At 40.7% G+C, this 16149-nt stretch overlaps 1 protein-coding gene across 8 annotated transcripts in view; it reads right to left on the reverse strand.

Annotated features, from left to right (window-relative positions):
* The window catches only part of sgms2a (sphingomyelin synthase 2a), a 246777-nt gene that overhangs the window by 115270 nt on the left and 115358 nt on the right, over window positions 1-16149 (reverse strand). Inside the window, exon 1 of one of the 8 annotated variants that reach the window (XM_061880318.1) lies at window positions 11274-11405. The exons of 6 other annotated variants lie outside the window; for them this stretch is intronic. The gene's annotated coding sequence lies outside the window, so the exon portion shown is untranslated. Of the gene's footprint in view, window positions 1-294; window positions 311-11273; window positions 11406-16149 lie in introns of those variants that run through there. One more of the 8 variants, XM_061880319.1, reaches the window with a different exon arrangement.

The raw sequence follows: 16149 nt of genomic DNA on the forward strand, positions 1-16149 counted from the left end.
CAAGGGGTTCTGGGTATTTTTTCTGTTGCGTTTATGTTGTGTTACGGTGCGGATGTTCTCCCGAAATGTGTTTGTCATTCTTGTTTGGTGTGGGTTCACAGTGTGGTGTAACAGTGTTAAAGTTGTTTATACTGCCACCCTCAGTGTGACCTGTATTGCTGTTGACCAAGTATGCCTTGCATTCATTTGTGTGTGTGTAGAAGCCGCACATATCACGTGAATGGGCCGGCACACTGTTTGTATGGAGGAAAAGCGGACGTGACGACAGGTTGTAGAAGATGCTAAAAGCAGTACCTTTAAGGCACGCCCCCAATATTGTTGTCCGGGTGGAACTTCTGGAGAATGGTTGCCCCGGGAGATTTTCGGGGGTGGCACTGAAATTCGGGATTCTCCTGGAAAAATCGGGAGGGTTGGCAAGTATGAGAATTAGCACCGCCACTGTATAATACGGCGGGCCAGTTCTAATGTTAATTTATTATTGCCTCAAGGGCCAAATTAAATTACACGGCGGGCCAGAGTTTGACACCCATGCTGTAGGACACTTGTGATTAAAAGCTATTTAAATAAACTTTGATTGATTGATTGATTGATTGGCAACACTAAATGGTCCCTAGTGTGTGAATGTGAGTGTGAATGTTGTCTGTCGATCTGTGTTGGCCCTGCGATGAGGTGGCGACTTGTCCAGGGTGTACACCGCCTTCCGCCCGGTTGTAGCTGAGATAGGCACCACCGCCTCCCGCGACCCCAAAGGGAATAAGCGGTAGAAAATGGATGGATGATTGAATTACATATTTTTTCTCAAAACTATCAGTAATCTACTTATTAATTTGCTGTCATGATTTGGTCCTCGGGCCGCCAGTTGAATAGCCCTGGTGTAGATTCAAGCACTTATTCAAGATCTGGCTTGAGCCAGAAAACTACACGCAAAAGTCCCTCTTAAAGATGAGAGATTGCTATCTCAAAGCCCCTACTATCCTGTACATCAGTGCTCGTTTAGTAAACCTGGCAGCACAACGAGTAGAGGATGCCTCAGTGTTTGAGTCACCTTGACCTCCCGCAGCCTTTAGATCTTTGCAGTGTTGCTCTGGCTGTTTTCGAGACCCCTTTGGCGTGTGCAGATGTCGGCTCTCAAGTGCTTCTGGAAGCTTCCAAGTCCAGTTCACTCTTCATCTGCTTTTGTTTTGAAGAGGCATACATTACTCTGTATGTACACTGGCTGATATGGTCTATTTTTAGGTTGTGTTATCAGAAAAACATGGGGCAGGAGACTACTGAGTACTTAGAGTCATTTACTGTACACCAAAATAGCAGTGTTTGGTTTTAAGTATGACTCTGCATCCTAAGAATAATCAATCAAACGGTTCACTTTAAGTTCACAAGGCTGACATTAGGCGGAGTGCCTGTGATTGACCCGTGTAGGGTTCTATCTCGACTTTCCCGGCAAGCCATCAGATGCACCCCTATCTGACGCAAGTACTCCTATTTGTCTTGGACATGGTCGGAGCTTTGATCCCAAAGTGCAGTAATTACTCAACAGCCTTGGTAACAATGTAGATGTGGACCAGGAGCAGCAGTGACACAGAAGGCCCGCAATAGGAGGGTGAATGAGTTGATTGAATGCAGGTTTTTTTTCAAGCTTCTCATCCACACTTGAAGCAAATCGTCTCCTAAATGGCCTTTTCCTTTACCCTCGATCCGGTTTCGAAGCACAAATAAATAAACTAATCAGACCCTGAGCGACCTGGCTTGGGGTAATTGTTCATGATGAACTCAAAAGTAAATACAGGCTGTGGGACTACTTTTAGTTTCTGACTAGTGCACACAAAAGACAGTCATGTATAGAAATCAGGACACCCCAGTGTAACTTTTATACTTCTGAAAGGGGGAAATCTTGTTTAAACATGAACCCCTACTGTGTTGCCTGTTCTATTATCTTTCTGACGAATACACTGATTGGTTTGAAATTTCTCAGTTAGCTTAACACCTTGTACAAACACCTACTATAACATTAGGGTGTTTGTTCGAAAACCATAGAATTTTGGTACAAACCTTGAGGAGGATGACAAGCCCATGTTTTTAAAATTTCAGCAAGATTTTTTTGATTTATCTGATAATTATACAACTTTGATTATATCTGCATTACATATGTTATCATGTCTTTCGAAGCATTTTGACCACAACCCGTAGGGGTCACAACAAATGTCTTCTTAATTTTTGCATAAACCTCGAGGTTTATGCAAGTCGACGGGCCCACATGGTTCATGCGGTCACTTCTTTCTGGATGCCTGGACCCACAACCAAAAATTTCAGGAATGCTAACCTGCTAAAGTTATAATGCTAACAGTTAACATTAAAGTTAAAGTGCCAATGATTGTCACACACACACTAGGTGTGGCGAAATTATTTTCTGGATTTGACCCATCATACTTGATCACCCCCTGGGATGTTAGGGGAGCAGTGGGCAGCATTTTTGGTGATTCAACCCCCAATTCCAACCCTTGGTGCTGAGTGCCAAGCAAGCAGGTAATGGGTCCCATTTTTATAGTCTTTGGTATGACTCGGCAGAGGTTTGAACTCACAACCTACCGATCTCAGGGCGGACACTCTAACCACTAGGCCACTGAGTCGGTCAAGTACCAATTTATTTGACTCTGCGGTGTACAGCTGCAATATTAGGTGAACAAGTTAGCATGTTAGAGGGTTAGGTGTCACGACGCAGGGTCGAACCCGCGTTTCCTCGGCGGCTGGAGCTGCGTGCGCCTCTGCTAGCAGTGCGCCAAGAGAGGCCTCTGCTGACAGTGCACTCAGACTTGCACTCACTCGTGCTGAGTGCAGCACGCCCAAGCAACAACAAGCCTGCAGACTGTCAAGAATCAACACACCTGGATTTGATGAGAGGGAGCAGCATAAAAGCCAGCAGACCCGAGGAACCTTTGCCAGAACGTCGCTATCTTCCCAGTACGCATTACGTCTGGCATTCCCTCCCCTGTGCTTTGCTCTTTGCTCTCTCCGACTCTCCCTTCTTCATGTCCCTTGTGTTTTCCACAGTGACTCCCCTGTCTTCCGTGATCGTACCTTGCCTCTCGACATCCATCCGGATTCCTAACTGCCTTCCTCGATCCACGACCTCCCTGCTCAGACCCAGACCACGCTGCCTCGCTCCTGCCCCCGACATCTTGCCTGCTCACGAACTGCCTCTTCGCCTTGCCCCTCTGGATTCGACGAAGGATACAACCAACACTCACAGACAACAAACCCTGGTAACATTTACATTATTAATATTACACTTTGTCATCACTCATTCACTTAGAGTAGCATACACACGCCATGTATCATCAAAGGTTTAAATAAACCTTGTGTACCGCAGTTGTGCCCTGGTTGTCGCCTCCTTCCCTCCTCTGTACATAACATTAGGGTTAGACACTGCACCCAAACCCCGACCCCAACCCTAACCCTCTCATTGTTCAAAACTATATAGTATAAACTAGGGATGCACCGATTAATCGGTAACCGAATATATTAGACCGAATATGGCAAAAAAGCCACATTCGGCCTTCGGTGGAATGAGTTAAAAACAAGGCCGAATAGTGGCGTGTGACGCAATTGTTTGACGTGGTGACGCAATCAACCAACGTGCAGTGACGTTGGGATATGTTGTGTACCTGTATAAGTGTATGAGGTTACAAGCACACACTTAATTGAGATTTACTTGAGCCTTCTGTTTACATTATTAGCATATCTACTGTGGCTAAGCAGACTTTTGCCAAAAAGGACAATAATTCATTTGTTGTGGGTTTATCCACTTTAATGCACTTTGTTTTTTTTTGGAATGCATGTTTTGTTTGAAGGCCTAATATAAATGAAAAACTGTGCTTTTTTTGAAAAGCAAAGACTAGTGGAATATTAGAAAAATGTCAATATTCAGTAAAAAATTACTTTATTTGAAAAACATGTCTAAATATTTTTTCTAGGCTATTTATGCAATATTACATTTTTGGGGAAAAACTGCATTCATTATTCGGTATTCGGCCTTCGGCCAAGCGTTTAAATTTTATTCGGTTTCGGCCACAAATTTTCATTTCGGTGCATCCCTAGTATAAACACATGTTTACCGTAAAATGTAGCTAAAACATCAAATAAGCAAGCAATAGAAATTGGATGGATGCAGCACTATTAAAACTAGCATTGGATGAAGTAATATACTTCATATCATATTTGTTCAAATCTATAAACTGTGTACATCAGTCTGACAATAAGACCACGTTTAGAAGGAAATGAATCATATTTAATTCACTTCAAACCTAAGTTTGATCGACTAAGGTTGCATACACAGTTGTAAAGAATAATCTTTGACTTTTTAAAACCTATATACAAGGCTACTTTGAGTCATGGTGCCATTTAAATACCCAGATTGCAGTGGGAGTACAAATATGGTTGCCATTACTAAAACGTTACTGAGGATGATTGCTGAATAGTTGTATGGTATGATGCAAGCTATGTTCACGTTAAGGTACCAGAGTCCCTGAGGATCTGCCCACATCACATCCGCCTGCTATTTTAGTGGTTAGAGCCTAACTTTAACCCTTCTAGCAAAAGCCATTCCAGATTGCCACGAAAATCCAGGAATGGTGAACGTGTGTTTTTCAGTAATCCGAACATGGTTACTACTAGGGCTTTGCCTCCCTATTGATACAGATGTGTCACGACAAGCTAACCATGTAGAAATATAAGCAATCATATTCCTATTAATGTGACACTATACATGTTTTCACACAAGCGATACAGAGACCAATTTCATATTCTTGATCATACTGACTCACGTGTTTGTGTCACGTGCGGGTTGCATCTGCGGGGTTGTTCTCCCGGGATGCAGAGGTACAACTCCGGACGACAGCGTGAGGTAGGAGATGATTTAATCTCCATAAATCATGCAAAACAAGAATAAAGAAAAATGTTCCGATAGCATGAGAGCTATGGCGAAGCTTAGCACAGGAACTACAAACAAGAAACATAGAAGTACTCAAGGTAACTGTTGCTCGCAGCAAACAATGACGTCAGACCGACTGACCGGCAAAGGCTGGCTTACCGTAAATAGTCCGTCTGATTAGTGCTCGGGAAACAGGTGAGTGTCCCGAGCACCAATCAGAGACAGGTGGAAACAATAGGCACCCATGGTAACAAACAAGGGTGCACAAAAACAGGAACTAAGGGAGTCCAAAACTAACAGAACAGAACAAAAACATGATCCGGACCACGGATCATGACAAGTTCTTAGAGCCACGGACATCACTATTTAGATTACCATTCTGTTTGACGGTTTCAACTTGTATTACTTACCCTAAAAATAAGCTTGACTGAGAGTAAATATTGAAAATAAATATATTTGTCCATGAATTACCAACAACTGATTAACGTGGACACCGACTTAAACAAGTTAAAAAAAATATTCGGGAGTTACCACTTAGTGGTCAATTGTACGGAATATGTTCTGTGCAATCTACTAATAAAAGTTTCAATCAATCAAAAAAAAAAAGTCCAAATGAAAAACACTGATTCAGCCCGAGATAAACCACAAACTAACACTTTAGTTTCACAGCAATGGCATTATGGGTCCTTGGCAGCCATCTTTGTATGCCGCTGTAATCTGGGTAGTAAGCAGTACCATGATTCAAAGTATTCTAAAGTCTATTTCATTGGAAATTCAACTTAATGTATCAATTAATGTAGCCAGCGCACCTATCTGGAAAAATCCATCTAGAAAAGACTCTGTATTAAACGTCTTCATGCAGAATTTAGACGTGGCACTACTCAAACGGAGAAGCTAAGCAACCCGATGTGATCCAAGCACTTCAGGGTATGGTGGAAGCCCGGATACAAGTGAACCTCTCTTTTTTGAGTTTGACAATTTAAAAGACTTATTATTTTTCTGGGACTTAAGGGGATTTGGTGTTCTGTTTGTGCTCAAGGCAAGCTTGTCATGATTATATGGAAAACATGTGGCTTTTGTAATTTATTAATTTGGGTTATGGTTCTCTGGTTCTGTCTCTCTCTGTTGCTCTCTCTATCAATTGCTCTCTCTTTCTCTGTCTATTGCGTGCTCTCTATTATTAAATTCTGAATGAAGAAGTTTGATACAGAGAGTTTTCTAGTAATATTTTCCAGGTAATATTATACTGGCTACATACATTTAAACAGTATATTGTATGGAATCGGAATTGCCTTCCTTATCACTCAGGTAAAACATGTACAGTTTTAATTTGGTTAACTTGCAGTGACTTTTCTGCAATACTAGGGGGCAAAACCCTCTACTACCTGGTAAATAAGCCACAGATACATAAACCTGGATGTGCTTTGCATCATACCATATACTGTAGCTATTTAGCCTACCATTCTCAGTTAGGTTTGTACTCAAGCCGCTATCTGGGTATCCAAACGGTACCATGGTTTATATGTTTTGGAACATGGTCTATTATGCAATACTTATATTGACAATACTACATCTGATACTATGTATAACACGCATATCCATGTATCCTATACTATCGTATTATCTCTTGCACTTTAAAGTTTGCACAGTGTAACAAATTAAATTGAATGATGTAAGGCTTTTTAAAACTATATCCATATAAGTATAAAACTATATCCATGTAAGTGTCCTGTTGCATTCTGGGATAATAGTTAAACAGAACTCTGACTCAAACTAGAAATCCATTTAAATATCTGCACCCCCACTATGTTGGAGTGCCACCACATGTTTAAATGTGTACCGTCATGCTACGCTTTAGTAAGAAATAATAGAATGTAAAGAAAATGCTAGGAGTGAGTTGCTTTTAATAAAAAAAAATAAAAAAATCAGTCTTATCAAACTGTTACAGTATTTTACCAACATTAAAATATGATCTATTATGCAAGACTAGTTTTAACAATGCTACATATAACATTAAATATAATGAAGTTCAAGCATGTACATCAGGGGTGCCCATTACGTCGATCGCGAGCTACCAGTCGACCGCGGGGGGTGTGTCAGTCGATCTCCAGCCAGGCTTTTAAAAAAAAATAGACCTAAAAATGAGTGATCATCAATCTTCACCAAGACGTCACTTAAATGACATTCACGGTACCGGAGGGTCTTGTGAGATGACGCTGGCTGCTGCAAGATCATTATTATGAAAATATGACCGAGAGGAAGGCGAGAAACACTTTTTATTTCAACAGACTCTCGCGCCGTACCTTCCGTCAAAACTCTAAAGGCTGACTGCACATTTCCTATCTTCACAATAAAAGCCCTGCTTCATGCTGCCTGCGCTAACTAAATACAGAGTCTCGGAAAGCTGGCGTGCACAAGCGATCCCTCAGAAAGCTGGCGTGCACATCACTTGTGCACGCCAGCTTTCTGAGACTCTTATTTTGTTAGCGCAGGCAGCATGAAGCAGGGCTTTTATTGTGAAGATAGGAAATCAGGTAATACACCAACTTATATTCTTGTCTTCGTGAAAGAAAGACATCTATATGTGTTACACATGCTTGTATTATCATTAAACACATTTAACTTGTTTACAAAAATGTCTCTTTCATAAATAAATAAATATAAATGATATATATAAATGAGGTAGATCCCCTTGAGTTGGTCAATTGAAAAGTAGCTCGCCTGCAGAAAAAGTGTGGGCACCCCTGATGTACAGCACTGACAAATATAGAAAAGTCTTTGATAATGAAATGTATTACTTGAAGTTTATAGCTACATTATAAAACAGATGTACACTTTGGTTTTCAGAACAAAGATGCAAAGTCATTGCTTTCAATATACTTTATGGGAAAGAGTCGAGGGGTTCATGCTTAATCAGTATCATGCTCTAATCTCTGTTTCGAAAAACTGCAGTACAAAATGTGTTCATTGTAAACATTAATCCTGACTTCCTTATTTTGATCAAAAAAACAGCAAATTATATTAACTCATTTTTGTTTTGTAAGTTAAAGTGTTTTATATATTGTGTTCCTGCATTAATGTTGCTGATCAATTTGAATGTAGTATTGTTTGAGATTATTTAATTCTATTTTACAATAAAATTAAACAAGGATTTTTTTTTAAATTTCAGGCAAATCGATGCACTTAAAATCTTTTCTGTTACAGTTTAAAAAAAAACAATGTTAAAGTTATTCTTTGTTGCAAGTTCATCCGTTTTTTCATTCTTCCGTTTTTCTTTAATGTTAATAAGGATACAAGGTTATACAGAGGTCTTCTTTTAACAATTTTATTGACAAATTATATTATTAATACCAATAATATTAATCATTTCTTCTTCCTAACTTCCTTAACAGTAAATAACCGAGAAGCACTAAACTAAAGTGATTTCATGAGTTTCAATTGTGATGGCGAGCAGCAGCAGGTTTTACTGCCAGACTCCACCCTTTATAACATGGGTGTCAAACTCTGGCCCGCGGGCCAAATTTGGCCCACCGTGTAATTTCATTTGGCCCTTAAGGCAATATCAAATTAACATTAGAGCTGGCCCGCCAGGATTATACAACGGCAGTGCCGCTGTAACACCGCTTATACTTGCCAACCCTCCTGATTTTCCCGGGAGACTACCGAAGTTCAGTGCCCCTCCCGAAAATCTCCCGGGGTAACCATTCTCCCGAATTTCTCCCCGGACAACAATATTGGGGTTGTGCCTTAAAGGCACTGCCTTTAGCGTTCTCCACAACCTGTCGTTACGTCCGCTTTTCCTCTATACATACAGCGTGCCGGCCCAGTCACATAATATATGCGGCTTGTACACACACACACACACACACACACACACACACACACACACACACACACACACAAGTGAATGCAACGCATATTTGATCAACAGCCATGCAGGTTACACTGAGGGTGGCCGTATAAATAACTTTAACACTGTCACAAATATGAGCCACACTGTGAAGCCACACCAAAAAAGAATGACAAACACAATTCGGGAGAACAACCGCACCGAAACACGACATAAACACAACAAAACAAATACCCAGAACCCCTTGTAGCACTAACTCTTCCGGGACGCTACAATATCCACCTCCAACCCCCTCATTATTTTATTTTCAAATTTATTAGCTAGTGGAAAAAGTTAATGTTGATATTTACTTCAGAAGGCTGCAAATAGAAAAGAGGCATTACATTTTTTGTTTACATTTTATTTCTGTGAGGTTTTTAGAAAGTTGATTTTGCACTATTAGGTTGTATAAGCGTTGTTTAACCAAATCAGTGTAGCAAACTGAGCAATAATTAACGTTTTATTCATTCACTTTTTCTTTCTACTTCAAGGCTTGAATGTTTGATTCATTCATTATTGTTATTTTATTTTCAAATTTATTATTGGCCTGTGGAAAAAGTTTATTTTGATATTTACCTCAGAAGGCTGCAAATAGAAAATAGGCATTACATTTTTATTTAAATTTTATTTGCTATGCCATTTATATTTTTTAAATATTGTTATTATTTGAAACTCAATTTTACATGTCACTATAAAGTTATATAAGTCTTGCTTGTTCAATATTCAATGCAAAACTTGTTTGGGTCCCTATTAAAAGGTTCATTTGTTCAACCTTGGCCCGCCGCTTTGTTCAGTTTAAAATGTCGGCCCACTTTGTATTTGAGTTTGACACCCCTGCTCTATAAAGAGGTAGAAATAATTACTGACCAATCCAGCACTTCAAGATATCATCATCATCATCATTTGTATCAATTGTGATTAAAATCTGAACTTGTGGAGCTGAGTTATTAACATATTGTGTTTTGTGACAAACCATCAGATTAAAGTTTGGCGCCATGCCACGCCCACATCCTGTAGGACAGGCGAAATGCATTTCCACTAGGGGTCGAGATCTTAGACCATCGGTGTAGTATCTGTCTGATCTTCTTCTAATGACAATTTGACCTGTAATTGCAAGGAGCAGTTTTTGCCGCCAGGCTCCACCCACTATGATTGGGTACGGACGGATAGGTACTGACCCATTAGGTGTCATGACGGGGGGGACGCAGCTTACTGCGAGATTTGTTCTTCTGTGATGCAAACGGACTAGACCGGGCGTGGCTTGTAGGTAAATACATGAATTTAATCTTAACTCAAAAGCTACAAACAAAAGGCGCACACAGTGGAGGCACAAAACTTAACACAGGGAACAAAACTAATACATTAAAGGCCTACTGAAAGCCACTACTAGCGACCACGCAGTCTGATAGTTTATATATCAATGATGAAATATTAACACTGCAACACATGCCAATACGGCCGCTTTAGTTTACTAAATTGCAATTTTAAATTTCCCGGGTAGTTTCATGTTGAAAACGCCGCAAAATGACGCGTGTTTGTGACGTTATTGGTTGAGCGGACATTTTTAGCCCAGCACCACTCACGGCTAAACGTCGTCTCTTTTCATCGCATAATTACACAGTATTTTGGACATCTGTGTTGTTGAATCTTTTGCAATTTGTTCAATTAATAATGGAGACGTCAAAGAAGAATGCTGTTGGTGGATTGCAGCTGCCTTTAGCAACCGAAACACAGCAGGTGTTTATTTGTTTGTTGTGAAGCTTTAGCGAACATGTTTCTCTACCACATGTCAACCAGCAAGTTTTTGGATGAGAAAATTGTGATATTAAGTCGGCTCTTGCCGGCGACTTGTGCAGAGTTAGTGTCCTCCTGCAGCAGCTGTCATCTTGGCTCCTCCATTGGCTTCTCTCAGAGACACTGGCGGTCAACGCAGCCCTCAGACTTTCAGATATGACTTTATAATCTCACTAAAACACTATTAACACAATTAAGCAGATAAGGGATTTTCCAGAATTATCCTATTAATGTGTCTAATAACATCTGAATTGCTCCACTGAACTCGCCTTTTTTTTTCTACTGCTTCACTAACTTTCCTCATCCACGAATCTTTCATCCTCGCTCAAATTAATGGGAAAATTTCGCTTTCTCGGTCCGAATCGCTCTTACTGCTGGTGGCCATGATTGTAAACAATGTGAGGATGTGAGGAGCCTTACAACCCGTGACGTCACGCGCACATCGTCTGCTACTTCCGGTACAGGCAAGACTTTTTTATTAGCGACCAAAAGTTGCGAACTATATCGTCGATGTTCTCTACTAAATCCTTTCAGCCAAAATGTGGCAATATCGCGTAATGATGAAGTATGACACATAGAATGGACCTGCTATCCCCGTTTAAATAAGAAAATCTCGTTTCAGTAGGCCTTTAACATAAACTATGAACATAAAACAACACTTACTGTGACACGGGCAAAGCAGCATGAACAATGAACATCAGTACAAACTATGGTGTGGACAGAGCAAAAACAAGAGTGATGTCGCCTGGCAGACTAACTGAAAATGACAGGCTTAAATAGTCTCTCCTGATTAAGACAGGTGTGTGAATCCAAACAAATGAGGCAGGTGAAACTAATGAGTCGCCATGGTGACAAAACAAGGGGGTGAAAAAACGGGAACTAATGGAGTCTTGAAGTAACAGAAGAAAACTAAATAAAACATGATCACAAGACATGACATTAAGCACTTCAGCATATCGTCATCATTTGTACCAATTATGACTAAGATCTGAATTTGGGGAGCCGATAAATTCAAGATTGATGTTTAAAATTTTGTGGTGAGCCTTCTGATCTAAGTTTGGTCCACATCGTATTACTTTGCAATTTCTGTTGAGTAACTTTTAATTTAACCGCAGCTCATTTGATCAAAGTCTCTTGAGGGAGTTTGTTAAAGTACGACCCCTGTTTTTGGCCTAAGAACGGCAAAGGAAAAAAAGATGGCCAACTTCCCGTTTACTTTCAAAAATGGGTTTTTGAGACTTTTACGCATGTCCTCTTATGATAGACGTCTCCATAGATTTCCGTGGTCATACGTCAGGGGTCAGGGCTTCACGGTGGCAGAGGGGTTAGTGCGTCTGCCTCACAATACGAAGGTCCTGCAGTCCTGGGTTCAAATCCAGGCTCGGGATCTTTCTGTGTGGAGTTTGCATGTTCTCCCCGTGACTGCGTGGGTTCCCTCCGGGTACTCCGGCTTCCTCCCACTTCCAAAGACATGCACCTGGGGATAGGTTGATTGGCAACACTAAATTGGCCCTAGTGTGTGAATGTGAGTGTGAATGTTGTCTGTCTATCTGTGTTGGCCCTGCGATGAGGTGGCGACTTGTCCGGGGTGTACCCCGCCTTCCGCCCGATTGTAGCTGAGATAGGCGCCAGCGCCCCCCGCGACCCCGAAAGGGAATAAGCGGTAGAAAATGGATGGATGGATGGACGTCAGGGGTCGGCAACCCGCGGCTCCGGAGCCTCTTTGATCACTCGGATGTGGCTCAGCTGCTAAATTGCCGACCCCAACGATTATTCCGGAAGGTTTCCGGATTTTAGTGCTTCTCTCTCTCAGAAATCACCCGGAGATAACATTCTCCAATTTTCACCTGGACTTCGATATTGAGGGCGTGCAGTGATAGCAATGCCTTTATCGTCCTCCACACCATGTTGTCGCGCCCGCTTTTACACCACGCGATCTGCCTGCAGACTGATCACATTTTATATTCAGCCTCTGGTGACACACAATACGGACTGCAACGCATACTTAATCAACAGCCATACAGGTCACACTGAGGGTTGTAATATAAACAACTTTAACACTCTTACTAATATGCGCCAAACTGTGAACCCCCACCAAATAAGAATGATAAACACATTTCGGGAAAACATCCGCACCAAAACACAACATAAACACAACAGAACAAATACCCATGACCCCTTGCAGCACTAACTCTTCCGGGACGCTACAATATACACCCCCGGCTACCCCCTGGTCTACACTGATTTTACCACCACAGAGTAAGTGCTAAATAAAATGTAGTAAAATGTTTGCTAATGAAATGCAAAAAAATCCTTAGAATTATTGTCGAAATACATGATTGGATATTTGCGACCAGTATTTTGAATATTTGGGTCACATAATTGTACCTAGGGCTGGGCGGTATACTGGTACTACGGTATATTTTAGAAAGAGATATATAGGTGAGACAATACCGCCATACCGGTATCTTTTGATGTGCCTTTGTTCTGTAACACAACATAAACACAAAGGAAAAAATACCCAGAATCCCATGCATCCCTAACTCTTCTGGGCTACATTATACACCCCGCTAGCACCAAATCCCCCCACCCCCTCCGTGCGTTGGTTGAGATGGGCGGGCTTAGGGGGGTTTGGTGGGTTCACAGTGTGGCGCATATTAGTACCAGTGTTAAAGTTGTTTAAACGGGCACCCTCAGTGTGACATGTATGGCTGTTAAACAAGTATGCCTTGCAATCGTTTACGTGTATCTGCCGAAGTCTCATACGACATGTGACTGGGCTCACAAGCTGATTGAACGTGTTGTAGAGGGCTTCAGAGGCCTTCATAGGATGCCCTTATTATTGTTGGTCGAGGGAAATCCTGTAAACATTTGTGAGACTAGTTGATCTGACACTCTGTAGTCTCTCGGAATATTCAGGAGGGTTATGCATTCATATAAAACTCGCGGGTCCCACTATCATTAAATTTTCTTATCAAGGTGCAGGCCGGGTGTCTGAGACCCCTGGTTTTGTACATAGCACAAAGTAAAAAAAACTCTTTATGCAGTGTAATTTAATTTTAAATTTCAAAAGAGTTTTGTGGCTCCCATTGTTTTCTTTATTTTGTGAAACAGGTCAAAATGGCTTTGAGTGGTAAAGGTTGCCGACCCCTGTCATACGTGAATCTGGTACCAGAGGTATGTTTTTTTAAATAATTTTCAATTGAGTAAATTTTAAAATGTTGTGTTCAGACCCACCAAAAATGTCACATTCTTCGCTTCACAGATGCACCTGCAAAAATTGGTGAGTTTTTTTTTAATGCATTTTAAAGTGTCTCTAAAATGCGATAGAAGTGGGAGGTGTCACACATATGGATCATGTTTTGTCTTGTCATGTTATGTTTTTGATTTTGGACAATCAGTCACGTTTTGCACTTCCTGGTTTTGTTTGTTTCCATGCCAACCTCATTAGTTTTCATCTGTCACGTCCTTGTTCTCAGCCTCACCTGTTTTCACTAATCATCACAGCTATTTAAGTCACTCTTTTTCTTGTCTTCATCCTGGGATCCTCACACTCGCACGCACCCTACCCATGCTCTTCAAACATTCACGTCCTCGCCCACAGTTTCATGCCAAGTAAGTTTATGTATTTATGCCACAGTGCTATTTTTGTTTTCTATGTTTATAGTTCATTCATGCCAATCGAGCAAGTGTTTTTGTTTCCTGTTTATATTTTGTAGCCAAGTTTTATACCTCCTTGTGAGCGCCCTTAGTTTGATTATTTTTGATTATAGTGTTTGTTTATTTAATAAATCATGTACCTGAATTCATGCCTGACTCGTCCCACATCATCCTTGCATCGAGGAAGCACAAACATCCACAGCCCAAGCCTGACAGGAGGATATTAATAAACAAAGCAATTTGAGTCGGGCTCTAATTAGGACACTCCATGGTGTTCTTTGCGGTGCACATTGTAATTCTCTAGTATCTTTCATGTCGCTCATCAGTCACCACTCTCTAAATCTAAATGCATACAGTTATGGATTTTGATACTGAACACAAAATAATGTTGGCAATATCATATTTCCAAGAATTTAAAACCAACATGTGAAGATAATGAGTTCAATGTAAGCTCCTTTAGAGCAATCAGCAGCTTTTCATAGAGCCGATAACCTCAGATTCACTTCAACAGCTCCGGCTGTATTTAAAAGAAGGGAAGTACCATTTATGATCCAACAACATTCTAGAAAATAGTATGCAGCGGAAAGGAAACACACACCCCCCGACAGTTTGGGATATAGTGTGTCTAAAGGGAAGGGTTTGGGCTTCATGATGTGATGCGTTCAGGTGCCAAAGCATCATAATCATAATACTGCTTCACCAAGACAACGCCGCAACAGCACATAAAAACGCCTAACAAAATAGTGTGTTGATAGCACACATTCTGACTCCTGAGTTGGAAAATCCCTTTCATCTGCTTGGAATTTTGTGTGTTGAAAGGCAATACAGCTCTGCAAGGTTGTTACATTTGTTTGACTATTATTGCAGAAGTTGTTTAAGTAGATTAGGTCAGTTTAAGGAATAATCGCAATCTTGCAATATGCATTTTCTTGCACCTGGATTATTCCAGACGCACCAGCACCTACTAGAGCACACCTTCAGCGTGTATAGGTTCTGTTGTCTAGATCATGCTCTAGTATAGCCTAGAAAAGGAGGTATACATATTATATGTGTGTGCTGCTAAATGTAGAGGTAAATGAGTGTCTCCATGGTGCCAGCCGGTTATTGTACACAACAAAACCTCATTTAAAAAGGGCGGTCTATACCACTTTTGCACATTTTTGTCAATTGCACATCCAGTCTTGGTAGATCACACACAACACATGCAAAACACCCTATTTAAATCTAAAATATTATTCCCCCCCAAAATTTGTATACAATATATATATATATACATATATATATAAATATATATACACACATATATATAAATATATATACACACATATATATATATATATATATATATATACATACACAAATGTAAAACGCACAGTAAACTATTTACAATATACCTCTTTTAAATAACTTCACAGTGAAGTAAAGTCATCTACCGGAGAGTTTGGAGCAGATGGACCCTCAGGTGGATTTTTTATTTTTTTCCCGTACATGCATATTCGGTCGCGTTGCGCCGGCGGACGGAGGGGAACAGGGGTCTTAAAGGCCTACTGAAATGAGATTTTCTTATTTAAACGGGGATAGCAGGTCCATTCTATGTGTCATACTTGATCATTTCGCGATATTGCCATATTTTTGCTGAAAGGATTTAGTAGAGAACATCGACAATAAAGTTTGCAACTTTTGGTCGCTAATAAAAAGCCTTGCCTGTACCGGAAATAGCAGACGATGTGCGTGTGACATCACTGGTTGTAGGGCTCCTCACATCCTCACATTGTTTATAATCATAACCACCAGCAACAAGTGCAATTTGGACTGAGAAAGCGACGAGTTCCCCATTAATTTGAGCGAGGATGAAAGATTCGTAGATGAAGAAAGTTAG

This window comes from Nerophis ophidion, linkage group LG20 (assembly GCF_033978795.1).
Source record: "Nerophis ophidion isolate RoL-2023_Sa linkage group LG20, RoL_Noph_v1.0, whole genome shotgun sequence".
Lineage (NCBI taxonomy): Eukaryota > Metazoa > Chordata > Actinopteri > Syngnathiformes > Syngnathidae > Nerophis > Nerophis ophidion.